This window comes from Vipera berus, assembly GCF_964194415.1.
Source record: "Vipera berus genome assembly, chromosome: 4".
Lineage (NCBI taxonomy): Eukaryota > Metazoa > Chordata > Lepidosauria > Squamata > Viperidae > Vipera > Vipera berus.
The window spans coordinates 120350662-120367707 of NC_138206.1; the positions used below are offsets into that span (position 1 = coordinate 120350662).

A 17046-nucleotide genomic window follows, 5' to 3' on the forward strand; every position below is an offset into this window, starting at 1 on the left:
CAAGAAAAAAGAAGATTAAGTCGGTAGGAAGAACCAAATAAAAATAGAAACGATGCAGATAGGAATTAGGCCCTGCTTTGGTTTTGATAGGACTTTTGTTGGCGTTTCTTAAGAACAGACAAGAATAAGGGATGAATCTTACCAAATATGAAGCGTGTGACTTTTTGTTCCATTTCTCTCTCTTTTTCTCTCTCCCCCCCACTCTCTCTCTCTCACACACACACAGACAGAGAGACAGACAGCTGCCAGAAAGTTAAACGCTAACAATCCAGACTGAAAACGCAAAGAAGCACCGCACCCCAGAATCAAGAGTACAGCTGGAAGGGGCCCCGGAGGTCTTCTAGTCCAACCCTTTGCTCAGGCAGGAGACCCTATTCTATTTCAGACAAGGGTCTGGTCCGGTCTCTTCTTAAAAACCTCCGGGGTTGGAGCACCCGCAACTTCTGATGCCGGTGGCAAACCGTGCCGGTGGCTAATTGTTAATTGCAGATCCCATTTGCAAACGCTTTCAACATCACACACACACACACACACACACACACACACACACACACACATACGTCTCCCTTTTTTTCGCCTTTTAATCAAAAGTCTCTCTTGGCTGCACCTCTTAAAAACAAACAAACCAACCAACCTTTTGGGAGGTGTAAACACACCCACCCGTCTCAGACCCACTTTGTAGCAGACATGGAGGCGTTTATTCCTTCCCACCCACCCCCACCCCACCCCACCCACCCCCCAGTTAATACGAAAACACCCCACCGTGAGCCCGCTCTTATCTCCGAAAGTAGCTTTGTAAGCAGCAGGAAGGAAACACCGACCACGTCACGGCAAACGAAACATGCAAAGAGCTGCGAGCTGCAAGGAGGGCTCGGTAAACAGAAAAGCACCCATATGTGCTATGTTGGGGGGGGAGGACCTGGAGTTCCCCTCCTCCCCTCCCTCTGGCCCGCGCGATGCCTGGGGTTCAGCTAAGAGAGTTGAGCAGGTGGGGATGAGCTACGCAGCCACCACAAACCACCCAACGATTCAAAACAAACCACCGAGCGAGCTACGGTAGGCATTACAAGTTGAGTCCTCCTCCACTTACGACGGATCGGGGTGGGGGGGAGAGGGGCGACCGTTCAAAGTAGCAACGGCCCTAAAAAATAAAAAAAAGCCGATTTTAAAGAAATTCTCCCATCATCCAGGTCGTGGTGGCGGTCCCAAAGGTGCTTTTTTCCCCCCCCCCAGGAGGCCACCGGACTTTCTTCTTTTTTTTCCCTTTGAAGACGTTTCGCTTCCCATCCCAGAAGCTTCTTCGGCTCTCGATTGGATGGTGGGGAAAATGGAAGGATTGATACTCCTTGCCAGAGAGCTGGTCGTTTGCTTCCTTTGAGACAGTGGTTGGGGAAAACAAAACCACCGCTTCATAAACGCCGGGCGCAACATAGGAGAGCAAACCCATCGGGACAAAATTCTGAATTTAAAAGACAAAAGCTACTTTTTGGACCATAAGAAAGGCTGAGCGCCAAAGAATGGAGGCCTTTGAACTCTGGTGCTGGAGAAGACTCCTGCGAGTCCCTTGGACTGCAAGGCGATCAAACCGGTCAGTCCTAGAGGAGATCAACCCTGACTGCTCTTTAGAAGGCCAGATCCTGAAGCTGAAACTCAAATACTTTGGCCACCTAAGGAGAAGGAAGGACTCACTGGAGAAGAGCCTCATGCTGGGAAAGGTTGAGGGCAAGAGAAGAAGGGGACGACAGAGAATGAGGTGGCTGGATGGAGTCACTGAAGCAGGAGGTGTGAGCTTAAATGGACTCCAGAAGATGGTAGAGGACAGGAAGGCCTGGAGGAACATTGTCCATAGGGTCGCAATGGGTCGGACACGACTTTGCAACTAACAACATATCTATATCTATATATCTATATCTATGTCTATCTATATCTCATTGGCCACCTGATGAGAAGGAAGGACTCACTGGAGAAGAGCCTAATGGTGGGAAAGGTTGAGGGCAAGAGAAGAAGGGGACGACAGAGAAGGAGGTGGCTGGATGGAGTCACTGAAGCAGGAGGCGTGAGCTTAAACGGACTCCAGAAGATGGTAGAGAAGGCCTGGAGGAACATTGTCCATAGGGTGGCGATGGGTCGGACACGACTTTGCAACTAACAACAACAACTACTAAACTACATTTCCCAGCATTCCTCATTAGCTGGGTAAGAAAAGATTAATAAACAAAGTTTATATTTGGTTTTCTACACATTACAACAGCAGCAAGAATAATTTTTGCGCAATACTGGAAAAATGAAGGAATACTGCCACTCCTGCGAGTCCCTTGGACTGCAAGGCGATCAAACCGGTCAGTCCTAGAGGAGATCAACCCTGACTGCTCTTTAGAAGGCCAGATCCTGAAGCTGAAACTCAAATACTTTGGCCACCTAAGGAGAAGGAAGGACTCACTGGAGAAGAGCCTCATGCTGGGAAAGGTTGAGGGCAAGAGAAGAAGGGGACGACAGAGAATGAGGTGGCTGGATGGAGTCACTGAAGCAGGAGGCGTGAGCTTAAATGGACTCCAGAAGATGGCAGAGGACAGGAAGGCCTGGAGGAACGTTGTCCATAAGGTCGCGATGGGTCAGACATGACTTTGCAGCTAACAACAACATGAATTCTTTGGAGGACGGCGGAGTCCACATTTTGGACAGAGAGGACCGCTGGTTTGAAAGAGTGTTAGGTTTAGGGTTAGGTCCGATAGGCCACTTGGATCCAAATTGAACAGAGGGGGAGGGATACGACATCAACTATCTCCACTCTATAACACCGTCCTTTCTGCAGTTCCAAGGAGGCTCCACACCCATTTGCACTCATTTGTGACCCTGAGGACACAGACAAGCCTCCAAGTGGCCTCGACGACGCTCTCAAAGGATGCAAATGACCAGCAGTCTGCAAGGAGTATAAATCCTTCCCTTCCCCACCATCCAGACAGAGCCGAAGAAGCTTCTTTGGACGAGAAGCGAAACGTCTTCAAAGAAAAACAAGGAAGTCCAGTGGCCTCCTGAAAAAGCATCTTTGGGGCTTACTTACGACAGTGTTTCACAGTTATGACCTTTGCAGCATCAACCCACGGACTGTGCGATCCCAATTTGGAGCCTTGGCAACTGGCTCATACTTACAACCGGAGCCGTGTCCCAAGGACACTTGATTCCCCTTGACAAGCCAAGTCAGATTCAACCAGGTTGCTAACTTATCAACTGCTGCGATTCCCTTCGCGACTGTGGCAAAGAAAGGTCGCGAAGTGGGGCAAAACCCACTGAACAAACACCTCGCTTGACAACAGCAGAAATGTGGGGCTCCACTGTCGTCGTAACTTGAGCTATAGCCTGTATGGGTATGTAGGTATTTAGGCACGCATGTATATCAACATCTCAAATGGGACGTGTGGCACTTAATATTTTAAACATCATTTCTGTTGTGATTCAGGGTCAGCCTGTGGGTTCGGCAGTTGGGTCGGACGACTCAGAGGAGGAGGGGGGTGTTGAAGACCTTGCTGAGGGTGTTGAAGATCTTGCTGATGAGAGCCCCCAGCCAGGCCCCTCCCACTTGGTCACCACGGAGACCCAGCTGTGTGAGCCTGACAGTGTGGATGAAGATGACCCACAGCTGGCCCTGTTCAAGGACGCAGGAGGCAGTCAATTAGGAGTAAACAGAGGAAGGCAATGGGGCTTCTCGGAAGGAGGCAGAGAGAAGCCACGCCCTGAACTCTATATAAGGGGAATGTGTGGGGAGGGCTGGTTTGCTGAAGGCAACCGCTCGGATGGTTCATGTTTCTTAAAGCTCCTGTTTCTTGGTTCGTGTAGTGTTTGTTTTTGTTGCAATAAATTTGGCAGGCGTAACTCCAGCCTCTTGCCGTTTGTGGAGGGGTTGTCCCTGCCTTTTCTGCAGGGCCGGTAGCAGGCTGGTACAGAACAATTTCTCTGCAAGCCCCCCCCCCTTTTTTGGGGGGGGAGGAAGTGGAAGAAAAGCCTATTTTAGTGCCGTTGTTAATTTTGTATGGTTACTAAATGAACTGTTGTAAGTGGAGGATTCCTTGAATTAGGCCAGACATGTCTTACAGACCCTCCCCCCTTTACTCAAGGGCCACTGTAGGTGGGTTTTAATGTTTTTCTAGTAATGACAAAAAACATAAACCTTTAATTCTGCACACTTTCTCAACTGTAAAAAGGATGCCAGCACCTTCTTAGCAACAAACCCCAGCAAGGCACGAACAGGTTCAATAAATATTTTGATTGTGGTTGTTATGTCCTCTTCCTTCTCCATCTTACTTTTTCTGTCAGGACACCATGAGAGCATCAAGGTGGACCCAGGCTCAAAGCAACCCTTGCCTAGAACAGGGGTAGGCAACCTTGGCTCTTTGATGACTTGTGCACTTCAATACCCAGAATTCCTGAGCCGGCCATGCTGACTCAGGAATTCTGGGAGTTGAAGTCTACAAGTCATCAAAGAGCCAAGGTTGCCTATCCCTGGCCTAGAACATTGTTATTTATTTATTTATTTATTTATTTAATAATATTTCTATACCGCCCTTCTCCCGAGGGACTCAGGGCGGTGAACAGGGCAAGAATAAAAATACAAATTACAAAAGTTAAAACTAGATTAAATAAATGCCCACATACTAAAATACATCTATAAAACCTAGTAAAATAACAATAGCAAACCCCCCCCCCAATCCCCTCATCAGGCCAGGCCAGCTTGTTCAAAAAAGTATGTTTTTAGCTCGCGGCGAAAGGAGCGAAGGTCGGGCGCCATCCGGAGCTCAACCGGTAGCTGGTTCCATAGCTCCGGGGCGCCCACAGAGAAGGCCCTCCCCCTGGGGGCCACCAGTCGACATTCTCTGACCGGAGGCACCCTGAGGAGGCCCGCTCTGTGGGAGCGCACAGGGCGGAGGGGAGTCGATGCCAGCAGCAGGTGTTCCCTCAGGTACTCTGGACCCCTGCCATGTAGGGCTTTGAATACCATTACTAGTACCTTGAATCTCACCCGGAAGGCAACTGGTAACCAATGCAGCTCACGGAGCAGAGGTGTAACGTGGGAGTATCGGGAGACTCCCAACACAACTCTCGCGGCTGCATTCTGTACCAGTTGGAGCTTCCGGGTGGTCCTCAAGGGCAGCCCCATGTAGAGAGCGTTGCAGTAGTCTAGTCGAGAGGTCACGAGCGCATGAGTGACCGTGCATAGATCATCCCGGCTTAGATAGGGCCGCAACTGGCGCACCAGGCGAACCTGGCCGAAAGCCCCCCTAGTCACAGCTCCTATATGGTCTTCCAGGGTGAGCCGTGTTAGATGATGATGACGATGATGATGATGATGATGATGATGATGATGATGATGATGATAGGGACCTTGGAGGTCATCTAGTCATGGAGCACTGTCCCATGAAAAAAAAGGTCACATACTAGAACTAGGGCAACAATATTTTTTTCTTTAATCCTGTCCTAATTTGAGAGCTTTCAACATTGGAGACAATTTTAAGGTCAAACAACTCCCAAATGGCAAAGTCCAACTCTCTCTCTAAGGCACACGAGCAATACAGATGCACAAAATAGGACGGTATTACATCATTTATGTGGTTCATTGGCCCCCATCACTGTAGTTATGGAATGGAATGGAATGGAATGGAATGGAATGGAAGAGAAGAGAAGAGAAGAGAAGAGAAGAGAAGAGAAGAGAAGAGAAGAGAAGAGAAGAGAAGAGAAGAGAAGAGAAGAGAAGAGAAGAGAAGAGAAGAGAAGAGAATAGCAAAGTATTGGAATGAAGAATAGTAGAGTAGAACAGAGTATTGGAATGAAGAGTGAGTAGAGTAGAGTAGAGTAGAACAGAACAGAACAGAACAGAACAGAACAGAACCAAACAGAACTCTTTATTTGGCCAAGCATGATTAGACACACAAAGGAATTTGTCTCTGGAGCAGAAAGGCCTACAGTCTTTAGAAAATGGAGGTTAAGCATTAGGTAGTCTGCAAATCAAAATTCTGCGCCAACAAAAGTAACTTACTATTAAAGTACACATTATCTTAGGATTGCAATTCTTTAGGAGTAGGACTATTTGGAAATAATGCTTGTGCATTTGATGCTGTGATAAACACATGGTCTTCCTGGAGTTGAGTGCAAATCCTGCTGACTCCATGGGAAGGTTCAAGTCGTCTTCTGGCGTTTAAAGCATAAGTGGGTTGGCCCTAACTGGGCGTCTAGCACTGCTATCATGCAGAGATTAACAATGGGTGTGTATTTCATTTCATTTGCATAAATACCTACCACAGCTATGCTAGGACACAAGATTAAAAGCAATCTGAGATTTTGTTTAAAAAAAATGTATGCAGAAGGAAAAAAAAAACACAAGGAGATTTATGCACTGGACTTTGAACGCTTAGCTGTTCAAAAACTGGATGCAGGCCATTGTATATTCAAACCTATTGTGCTTGTGGTGTTGGGTCAGATCTATTTCCACATTTCTTTGACAGAATTGTCATCTTCAAGATTTCTACGACATTTCAACCAGATGATCATCCCAAAAGTATCTCCAGATCAACCATGACATGTACATAGAGGGAGGGAGGGAGGGAGGGAGGGAGGGAGGGAGGGAGGGAGGGAAGGAAGGAGAGGATGGATGGATGGATGGAAAGGAAGTAAGTAAGTAACTACTGGATAGATAGAATGAGAAGGAAGGAAGGAAGGAAGGAAGGAAGGAAGGAAGGAAGGAAGGAAGGAAGGAAGGAAGGAAGGAAGGAAGGAAGGAAGGAAGGAAGGAAAGTACTGGATAGATAGAATGAGAAGAAAGAAAGAAAGAAAGAAAGAAAGAAAGAAAGAAAGAAAGAAAGAAAGAAAGAAAGAAAGAAAGAAAGAAAGAAAGAAAAGAAAGAAAGAAAGAAAGAAAGAGGATGGAATGGGAAGGAAGGAAGGAAGGAGAGGATGGATGGATGGAAAGGAAGTAAGTACTGGATAGATAGAATGACAGAAAGAAAGAAAGAAAGAAAGAAAGAAAGAAAGAAAGAAAGAAAGAGAGAGAGAGAGAGAGAGAGAGAGAAAGAAAGAAAGAAAGAGAGAGAGAAAGAAAGAAAGAAAGAAAGAAAGAAAGAAAGAAAGAAAGAAAGAAAGAAAGAAAGAAAGAAATGGAATGAGAAGGAAGGAAGGAAGGAAGGAAGGAAGGAAGGAAGGAAGGAAGGAAGGAAAGGTTTTAGAACACCCTTCCCAGATTTCAACATAACTGAACATCTATGGGGAGATCTCAAACATGCAACCTCTGCAAGGTAATCTAAAACTCCCGCAGAGAGAGTTTTCCAAGGAAGAGCTGTGTGGGGGTGGGGGGGGATCCTTTTTCTTCCTCTTTGGGATTCACCCAAGGAGGCAGTTTGCTCAGACTTTTGCTGGCGGCTGCATAATCCTGCCTGAGCTGTCCTTACGAAATATGCTGAAGGCAGCTTTTGTTCGGTTCGATTTTTTTTTACAAGATCTTATCAAAATGTGCAGCCTTCATCATAAACAGGAGCAAGAAGGGTAAGAATAGATCCATCGTTCTTAGAGCACCTACGCATCTTGATACGGTGGCAGATTAACCAAATTCAGATGGGGGCTATTTATTTGCCTTTATTATTATTATTATTTTTACAAATAACACAAGGGAGTGTGAACCCTCCTATTTTCCCCAAAACAACAACCCTGTGAGGCGAGTTGGGCTGGCAGAAAGAGGGACTGGCCCAAAGTCACCCAGCCGGTGTTCATACCTAAGGCAGGACTAGAACTCACCGTCTCCTGGTGATTGGCCCAAAATCACCCAGCCGGCTTTCATGCCCGAAGCAGAACTAGAACTCACCATCTCCTGGTGATTGGCCTAAAGTCACCCAGCACGCTTTCATGCCTAAGGCAGGACTAGAACTCACCGTCTCCTGGTGACTGGCCCAAAGTCACCCAGCTGGCTTTCATACCTAAGGCGGGACTAGAACTCACCGTCTCCTGGTGATTGGCCCAAAGTCGCCCAGCTGGCTTTCCTGTCTAAGGTGGGACTAGAACTCACCGTCTCCTGGTGATTGGCCTAAAGTCACCCAGCACGCTTTCATGCCTAAGGCAGGACTAGAACTCACCATCTCCGGGTGACTGGCCCAAGGTCGCCCAGCAGGCTTTCAGGCCTAAGGCGCAACTACAACTCCCAGCCTCCTGGTTCCTAGCCTGATTCCTTAACCATTAGATCAAACTGGCTCCTGGCTCCCTATTGTTGGTTCTTCTGTTACAAGTAGCTAGGGGGGTGGGGACTTAGAAAGAACAATCAAAATGACTAACTCCCAGCTGCAACTTAACACCCTGTTTGAAGGAGGGCATGGGATTGAGCTAAAGCTGGCGTCTCAACACACTAGGTGCTACTTGCTATTCCTCCTCTGTCCTCATTGCAATCCAACCGGCTAACGTAGCCCCACCGCAGCGTATGTGCTGTTCCAACTTTCTACGTAAAATAAACGTGCAGTCCTGCACGCTGGGTACCGTTTCAGTGGCTACCTATTTATTTACTTGGGCCTTGCAAGTCCTCGCTTTCACGACCTTCCTGGCTGCGGTTCTTAAGGGGATCGGGCCTCCCCCCCATTGACTTTGCTCGTCAGAAGGGCGCAAAAGGGGACCATGTGACCTGGGGGGGGGGCACGCAGCAACGGTCATAAGTACGAAGCAGTTGCCAAGCACCTGGATTTTGATCTCGCCTGATCCACGGGGATGCTAACTTTGAACAATCACTAAATGAATTGTTGTAAGTCCAGGACTTACAACAATGTAAGGGAGTTGCAAAAATGTTTAAAAATATGCCAGGTAGACAGATGTTGGAAATGTAAACGTAACTCCGGCACGTATTTATCTTGTTTGGTGGGCATGTGACAAAGCAAAGAATTATTGAAAAAAGATACCTGCTTGGTTCGAAAAGATGTTGGGAGAACGTGTAGACTTTAAAGCTGAACTTTTTTTTTTAACTAGGTATAATGCCGGAAAAGGTTAAGAAACAAAGCCTATACTTGTTTTTACACGTCACAACGGCGGCAAGAATAATAGTTGCGCAATATTGGGGAAAATGAAGGAATACCACCAGATGAAGAAATAATTAAAAAAAAAAAAATTGGAATGCCGCAGAGATGGACAGACTGACCAGGCGATTGAAAGATAAAGAAGAAACAGAATATTACCAAACAGGGAACAACTTACTTTGCCGATGGTTAGAGGAAAGAGTAAAGGCTTAGGAGTTAATTATGTACTAGCGCTTTTAAACTCTGACAGCCCGTTGGTTGAAAAATTATTATTGCATGTAAAGAAAAATTCATAAAAACCTTATAAAAAAAAAACAACGTAAGGGAGAAAGTGCAACTTTAACAACGCAACCGCCGTAGAGAGCAAAGCAGGGTCTTTTGCAGACGTTTGTGGTGTAGTGTGACAACTAAATTCCTGCCCCCTCCCCCCCCGCGCGTGTTTTCACCGGGCTGGCTAGTGATGACTTATGCAGCCACCAGACAAGCATCTGGATTCAGGGTTGATGTTGGTTGTTCCAGCTGCAACCAATGAAATGGTGGCTGATTTCTTTGCTGATTTCTTTGCCTCCCTCACCCCCCCCCCCATTCGCCCCACCGCCAGCCAGTTATATACTATTTTCTGGATTCTTTGGGCACCCCTTGCAGGCCACAAGGCCAGATAAGAGGCGGAGCTGCTGACTTAGACAGAGCAAAGATAAATTCCTTTTGGTGGAATAAGCTTATAGTTGGCGGGTGACTCAAGGTCAGGCATCAATTTGGCTGGGCCACAAAATCCTTCTTTTTTCCTCGCCTTTAACACGGAGGCAGAAAAAATTCCCTACCGTTAGGAGTCAGCTGAATTGTTTTGTTGCGGTTGTTTTCTCGCAACAACAAACCTGTCAGGTGGGACGGGCTGAGAGAGAGAGAGAGAGAGAGAGAGAAAGAGAAAGGAGAACAAGAAAGAGAGGGAGGGAGGGAGGGAGAGAAAGAGAGAGAAAGAGAAGGCAGAACATGAAAGAGAAGGAGAGAGACAGAGAAAGAGAAAGAGAAAGGAGAACAAGAAAGAGGAGAGAAAAGAGAAAGAAAAAAGAAAACAAGAAAGAGAGAGAGAAAGAAGAACAAGAAAGAGGAGAGAGAAAGAAAAAGAACAAGAAAGAGGAGAGAGAGAAAGAGAAAGGAGAACAAGAAAGAGAAGGAGAAAGAAAGAGAAAGGAGAGCAAGAAAGAGGAGAGAGAGAGGAAAAAAGGAGAACAAGAAAGGAGAGAGAGAGAGAGAGAGAGAGAGAAAGAAAGAAAGAAAGAAAGAAAGAAAGAAAGAAAGAAAGAAAGAAAGAAAGAAAGAAAGAAAGAAAGAGATTAGCCCAAAGTTACCCAACCAGCTTTCACAACTAACACAGGACTTGAACTCAGAGTCTCCAGCTTTTGTAGCCTGGTGTCTTTTTAACCACTAAACTGGCTCTTTTTTTTCCTTTTTTTTTTTTTGCTGTTTATGTATAACTTACCATTGTTTCAACTCCATTTCTCATGTCAAAACACAACTAACTTGCTCCTTGACGTACTTTTCGATCCCCACGCCTCGTGGTACCATACGGTCTAAAATCTAACGTTTACCGCACTCCTTCAATGTATCGGCTAGGGCACGGGTCGGCAACCCGCGGCTCCGGAGCCGCATGCGGCTCTTTGAGCCGTCTCCTGCGGCTCCCAGCCGCCCGGTGCGCGCGCACCTCTTCGAATGGGCAGTGGTGCGCGCGCACCTCTCCAAATGGAGTGTGGCACCGCCCGTTTGGAGAGGTGCGCGCGCACCTCTCCAAACGGGCGGAGGTGCGCGCGCACCTCCCCAAACCTTTGGAGAGGTGCGCGCGTACCTCCGCGCGAACGGGCAGCGGTGCCGCTTCTTGGGAAAGCTGCCGCGGCCCGTCTGCAAAGCTGGGCCAAATTTGGATGGGTCCCGCTCTACATGCGAGGCTCCCGAAGTTAATTCAGAAAGGAGTGGATCTGTGTTAGAGGCGCACGGAGCGAGTCCAGCTGAGCGTTCGTCCACCCCTCCGAAGCTCTCGTGTTTCTTGCGCGAGGTAATCGCCCAGAGAAGCCGCTTCGGGTTACAACACAGCGAAAGGTAACTGGAGATGATCCGCATGTGAGCAAACTCACCAGGGGACCCTTGTTGCCCCCCGGCTTTCCGTCCCCTCCACCCCGAAACCCTTAATTGCAAGACGCCTTCCCATTGACCGAGGTCTCCTCTTCTTTCCTCTGCCTTCCTCTGCCTCCTCCTCCCTTGTACACCTACTATCCACTTTTATGCTTCCTTAGACCCTCCCGCCCCCGCCCCGACGGTTCCCTTCCAGCGGCCGCAGACTCTCACCTTCGGGGTGCGCGCGAAAGCCGCTGATCTTTAGGTGCAGGGCAAGCTAAGGGCAGGGCGGCAGCATCTCGGTCCTAAATGGGAATGTGCAGAGCTCGCGTGCACATGCTCACTGGGGCCTCGTGAGGACTTTGGAGGGCACGTTTCCTTCAGGGAAAGCGAATCGCGCCTTTGCCGGCTGCGGACTTTCAAGCCCAAGAGCGGCGGCGGCGGCGGCTGCCTTTTAGCGCCGGCAGGCTTGTTCCTTCGCTCGAGCGCCGGCGGAGTCGGGGAGCTCGGCGCGCACATGCTCACTGGGGCCTCGTGAGGACTTTGGAGGGCACGTTTCCTTCGGGGAAAGCGAATCGCGCCTTTGCCGGCTGCGGACTTTCAAGCCCGAGAGCGGCGGCGGCGGCTGCCTTTTAGCGCCGGCAGGCTCGTTCCTTCGCTCGAGCGCCGGCGGAGTTGGGGAGCTCGGCGGCGCCTACGCTCAATAGCAAACTGTGGTGGTGCCACTCTCCATTTGGAGAGGTGCGCGCACACCACTGCCCTTTCGAAGAGGGAGAAGCAGGATACTGGTTGGGTGGGGAAGCGGCAAAAGCGGGGGGGGAGAGAGAGAAACGGCTCTGCCTTTGGTTCCCCGTCCTAAAGCACAGGGGCGCTAGAGAAAGTTTGGAGTTGGGTAAGGAAGTGCAAAATTCAGGAAGGAAAGCGGGACGGCGGGCGAACGGGAGAACCGGGAGCATTGGGGGGGTGGAGGGGAGCGATTACTGTCTCGCTACTAAAACGAGGGCCGGCCACTCCGCTGGGGCGAGCGTGCCTATCCTGCTCCCTTTCTCTTCCAAGCGGCGCTGCTCAGCGGAGACGGCAAGAGAGCAAGAGCCTCTGCGGGCAGGGAGGGAGGAGCGGCGAGAAAGGGACGTTTGGGGTCTCTCGCCAAGGGGTGTAAGCCGAGGAACCCCGAAAATCTTTGAGTAGAAAAGGAGGAGCTTTGGCAGGGAGGGAAGTGAGGTTGGAAAAGCAGGCCGGGCGAAGGAAGGGAGCGGAGGCGGCAGCTTTGCAGACGGGCCGTCGCGCAACTGGGAACCGGTTCCATCACTCATTAAAAAAATGGCAACCGCACGCGCCCGCAAGAAAAAACTGTTTTGCGCATGCGCAAAACATTTTTTGCGCATGCGCGTGCATGGACGCACGCACGCGGCTCCCACTTTTTTTATTTTTGATGGAACCGGTTCCCAGTGGCTCTTTTCCTTTTTCAGGTTGCCGATCCCTGGGCTAGGGCATCACCTGCACAAAAAGTGCAAGCACACGGATAGCTAAGTAATTAATCACACATCCCTCATCCTTGTCCCACCCAAAGGTGCTTTTTCCCAGAGGCAACTGGACTCTCTGTTTCTCTTTGAAGACGTTTCGCTTCTCGTCCAAAGAAGCTTCTTCAGCTCTGACTGGATGGTGGGGAGAATGGAAGGATTTATACTCCTTGCAGACAGCTGAGCCTTGGTGGAGCAGTGGGCTAATGCCTCCTTAAGTAACACCAGCTGCCTGCAATTAGTGCAGGTTCGAGTCCCACCAGGCTCAAGGTTGACTCAGCCTTCCATCCTTCCGAGGTAGGTAAAATGAGGACCCAGATTGTTGGGGGCAATAAGCTGACTTTGTAAAAATGCCGCTTGGGGTGTGTGTGAAAGCCCTAATAAGCAGGCATATACATAGAATGAAGGCTACTGCTAAGCTTGTAAGCCGCCCTGAATCTTCGGAGAAGGGCGGGATATAAATGGAATTAAAATAAAAAAATTAAAATAAAATTTGCATCCTTTTAAGAGAGTCGTTGAGGCCACCTGGAGGTTTACCTGTATCCTCGGGGTCACCTGAGTAATGCCAATGGGCGTGGAGCCTTCTTGGAACTGCTGAAAGGACTGTGTGGTAGACTGGAGATGGATGATGTCGTATCCCCCATACACACACCTTCTGTTGAAGGGAGGGTTGTTCAATTTTGGCCTCTTGGACCCCTCTCTCAAACTATCTCCACTCTACAAGACAGTCCTTTCAAGCAGTTCCAGGAAGGCTCCACAGCCATGTGCACCACTCAGGTGACCCTGAGGACGCAGATAAGCCTCCAGGTGGCCTCAACGACTCCCTAAAAGAAGGCAAATGACCAGCAGTCTGCGAGGAGTATAAATCCTCCCATCCAGTCAGAGTTGAAGAAGCTTCTGGGATGGGAAGCGAGACGCCTTCAAAAAAACCCCCAAGAAAGTCCAGTGGCCTCCTGAAAAAAAGCACCACTTGGACAACCAGGAGCTGGATGACGGAGAACCTCCACAGACATCACGCATCCTTATTTTGTGTCATACTTCAGGCTGTAGCGTTCCCTATATATTCAACTTATGCGTTACATAGGGATGTACCCCCTTCAACACAATCAACAATCAACTTTTAACTCCACATTCACCAATAACAGTCTATAATTAAGCCTATCTATATCAGCCATCCTTATTGTATGCATTCTCTTCGCGCAACCAGCACGTAAGAAATGTTCCACTCTGTATATTCTGCGTTACATAAAATCTCCACTCTTCCCAAATTTTGCTGATTTGTCATTTTGTATGTACCGATTTTAAGTTTGGCATAACGCTTTGTAGTTTTTGCATTCACTCTTGCTACTTTGAGTAAGGCAACTGTAACAGCATTCTGCTCGGTGTCAAGCCCAAATGCAACCTTCACACCAGCATTACACAAACATCAGTTGCACAATAATTCCATGAACAAAAACCACACCTATACTCTAACATTTTTTCCAGTTACACTGGCTAATTCTACAGCTGCAACATTTAACCCTGTTAGCGTTGTTTCTTTTTCAACTTTTCTCTTAGATATTAATATATCACTGTGACGTCCCATATATTATTGTACAAATGTCTAAAATATTCCTTATAACTCTTCCTCGCTTCATTTTCACCCCAAATCATGTCATCCATTTTACTTTTAATTTTGTTCGGTCCTCTCAAACATTTTCAAAACTCATTTTTATTTCCATCAATAAATGGAATGAATGAATGAATGAATGAATGAATGAATGAATGAATAAATGAATGAATGAAATGGGGGGTCCTCAATGCTCTCTGAGCTGGGTGGTTTTCTTACAGATGTTACATGACCCAACTAGGTAATATCATCAGTGCTAGGAGGGAATGGGATTTGTGGAGAAGAGGAGGAGGAGGAGGAGGAGGAGGAGGACGAGGACGAGGACGAGGACGAGGAGGACTGTGGAGTCCTTGGTAATTTTCTTGCAGACATTTCAGGACCCAACTAAGGAACGTCATCAGTGTACTCACCCACAGCAATCAAAACAATACCAATTTATAGTATTTGGACCCAGAGTTAAGACTTTTTCTTTCATAATTAAACCTGTATCTTCCACTTTCTTGTCTGTATACATCAATCTCACACCAGAAATTGGACTACCTTTATTCAGAAAGATCTATTAAGTCCCTCCCGCTTCACAAACTATAATCTATTGGGGTTTGTTTTTTTATTTGATTCCATTTTCATTCAAGTTGTTTACTCTCTTACATTCCCAATAGTAATCTTTTCTCAGTGGCAGGAATTGAGTATGTCTAGTTTAATGAAAAGAAGGACGAGGGGGGACATGATAGCAATCTTACAGTATCTCGGAGGCCGCCCCAAAGAAGAGGGAGTCAAGCTATTCTCCAAAGCAACTGAAGGCAGGACCAGAAGCAACGGATGGAAACTAGTCAAGGAGAGAAGCAACCTAGAATTAAGGAGAAACTTCCTGACAGTTAGAACAATTAATCAGTGGAACAATCTGCCTTTAGAAGTTGTGAATGTTCCAACACTGGAAATTTTTTAAGAAGAGACTGGATAACCATTTGTCTGAAATGATATAGGTTCTCCTGCCTGAGCAGGGGGTTGGAGTAGATGACCTCCAAGGTCCCTTCCAACCCTGTTATTTTGTTCAGTTAACCTTCAATACCAGATGGGCCCAGAGATACTGACACACACACCCCCGCATCATCTATCACAGGTTTGTTCAATTAAGGCTTTCACACAACACTTTCTGGGAAGATGGAGGAACAGCAACTGGCTGTGTTTGTGTTCCATGCAGCCTTCATCTGGTGAGTAGGCGGCCATATTAATTGAATAACATGGATAAATAAAAATAAGGAAAGCGCTACTCGGGTGTGGCACACCTCGGCCTTGTGCCCGAAGCTTAGTCAATACCCAGTCTTATCTTTACCATTGCTGACGCTATCTTAGCCAGGTTTTAATCCAGAGGCAAACTACTACAAGCCAACATGCCCCTGCCAACGTGCTACCAATTCGGAGACAGAGAAAGGTTTTCCAGAAAACTCAAGCCAAAAATAGTGACACATAAAACGGGACGAGATTTGAACCCTCGTTACAGCACACGACTCTGAAATGCAGCGTATAAAAAAATTACTCCTGAATTCCACCGACGGAGTATCTGAACCATAGCCGAATTCTGTAAGCTTCCCATATTTAATTCTCATTTTATGATCCAAAGTGTAAGTACGGATTTGTAGAGACAGTCCTCGGCTTACGGCAGTTCATTTAGTGACTCTTCCAAGTTAAATGTTTATTTTTATTTATTTATTTATTTTTATTACATTTATATCCCGCCCTTCTCCGAAGACTCAGGGCGGCTTACAAGCTTAGCAGTAGCCTTCATTCTATGTATATGCCTGCTTGTTAGGGCTTTGAAAGTCAAAGTAACTCCTGGCTGTTTTTTTCACATGGACGACCGTTGCAGCAGTCCCACGGTCACGTGATCGAAATCCGGAGGCTTGGCAACTGGCGTGTACTTGTGACGGTGGCAGCGCCCCGGGGTCACGTGATTCCGCCTTTTACAACCGTCTCACGAGCAAAATCGATGGGGAAGTCAAATTCGCTTAGCCACCCTGTTACTAAGTTCACAACTACAGCGATCTACTGAACAACCGGGGCAGGAAAGGTCACAAATAGGGGCAAAATTTACTTAAAACAACCGTCTCACTTAGCAGCAAAAATTGTGGGCTCAATTGTGGTCGTACGTTGAGGACCATCTCTGTTTTCTCCCCTCCGTTTGCCATCAACCAAGGATCGGCATGAACTACCATGCCCCAGCTCTAGTCGAGCAGCTGATACAAATTCAGTTAGACTGGAAATTCCAGTTCTTATACATTGCTGTCTTATTTTTCCAGGAATTACTCTGTCCTACCCTGATGTCAAAATACAAATAGTCAAAGACTTCTCGCTCTTGTAAAAACAAACCATTACATACCTAGTTATGTCTGTACTTGCCGCTTCACGTTTAACCCCTTTCAAATATCAGCTGGACTCCTTCACACCTAAAATGTCACGGAAACCAAGAAAGGAGAATGCTTGCCGCTCAGGGTCAAACTGTGGGGTCCTGGGTGCTCTCTGAGCTGGCTGGTTTCCTTGCAGACGTTTCATGACCCAAACTGGGTAACGTCATGAGTGCGAGAAGGGAGGGGGATTTATGGAGAGGAGGAGGAGGAGAAGGACTGTGGGGTCCTTGGTGCTGTCTGAGCTTGGTGGTTTCCTTGCAGACATTTCATGACCCAACTAGGTAACATCATCAGTTCTAAAGGAGGAGGAGAGGAAGAGGAAGAGGAAGGGGAAGGGGAAGGGGAAGGAGAAGGAGAAGGAGAAGGAGAAG

The 17046-nt window shown here is 47.6% G+C and overlaps 1 protein-coding gene and 1 long non-coding RNA gene across 2 annotated transcripts in view; one reads left to right on the forward strand and one right to left on the reverse strand.

Annotated features, from left to right (window-relative positions):
* Positions 1-17046, reverse strand: part of ELF1 (E74 like ETS transcription factor 1) — a 113908-nt gene that overhangs the window by 51304 nt on the left and 45558 nt on the right.
* On the forward strand, positions 797-10364 carry LOC308668256. The gene is made up of 2 exons (XR_014026480.1): positions 797-1056; positions 8986-10364. It is a non-coding gene; the product is annotated as an uncharacterized lncRNA (long non-coding RNA).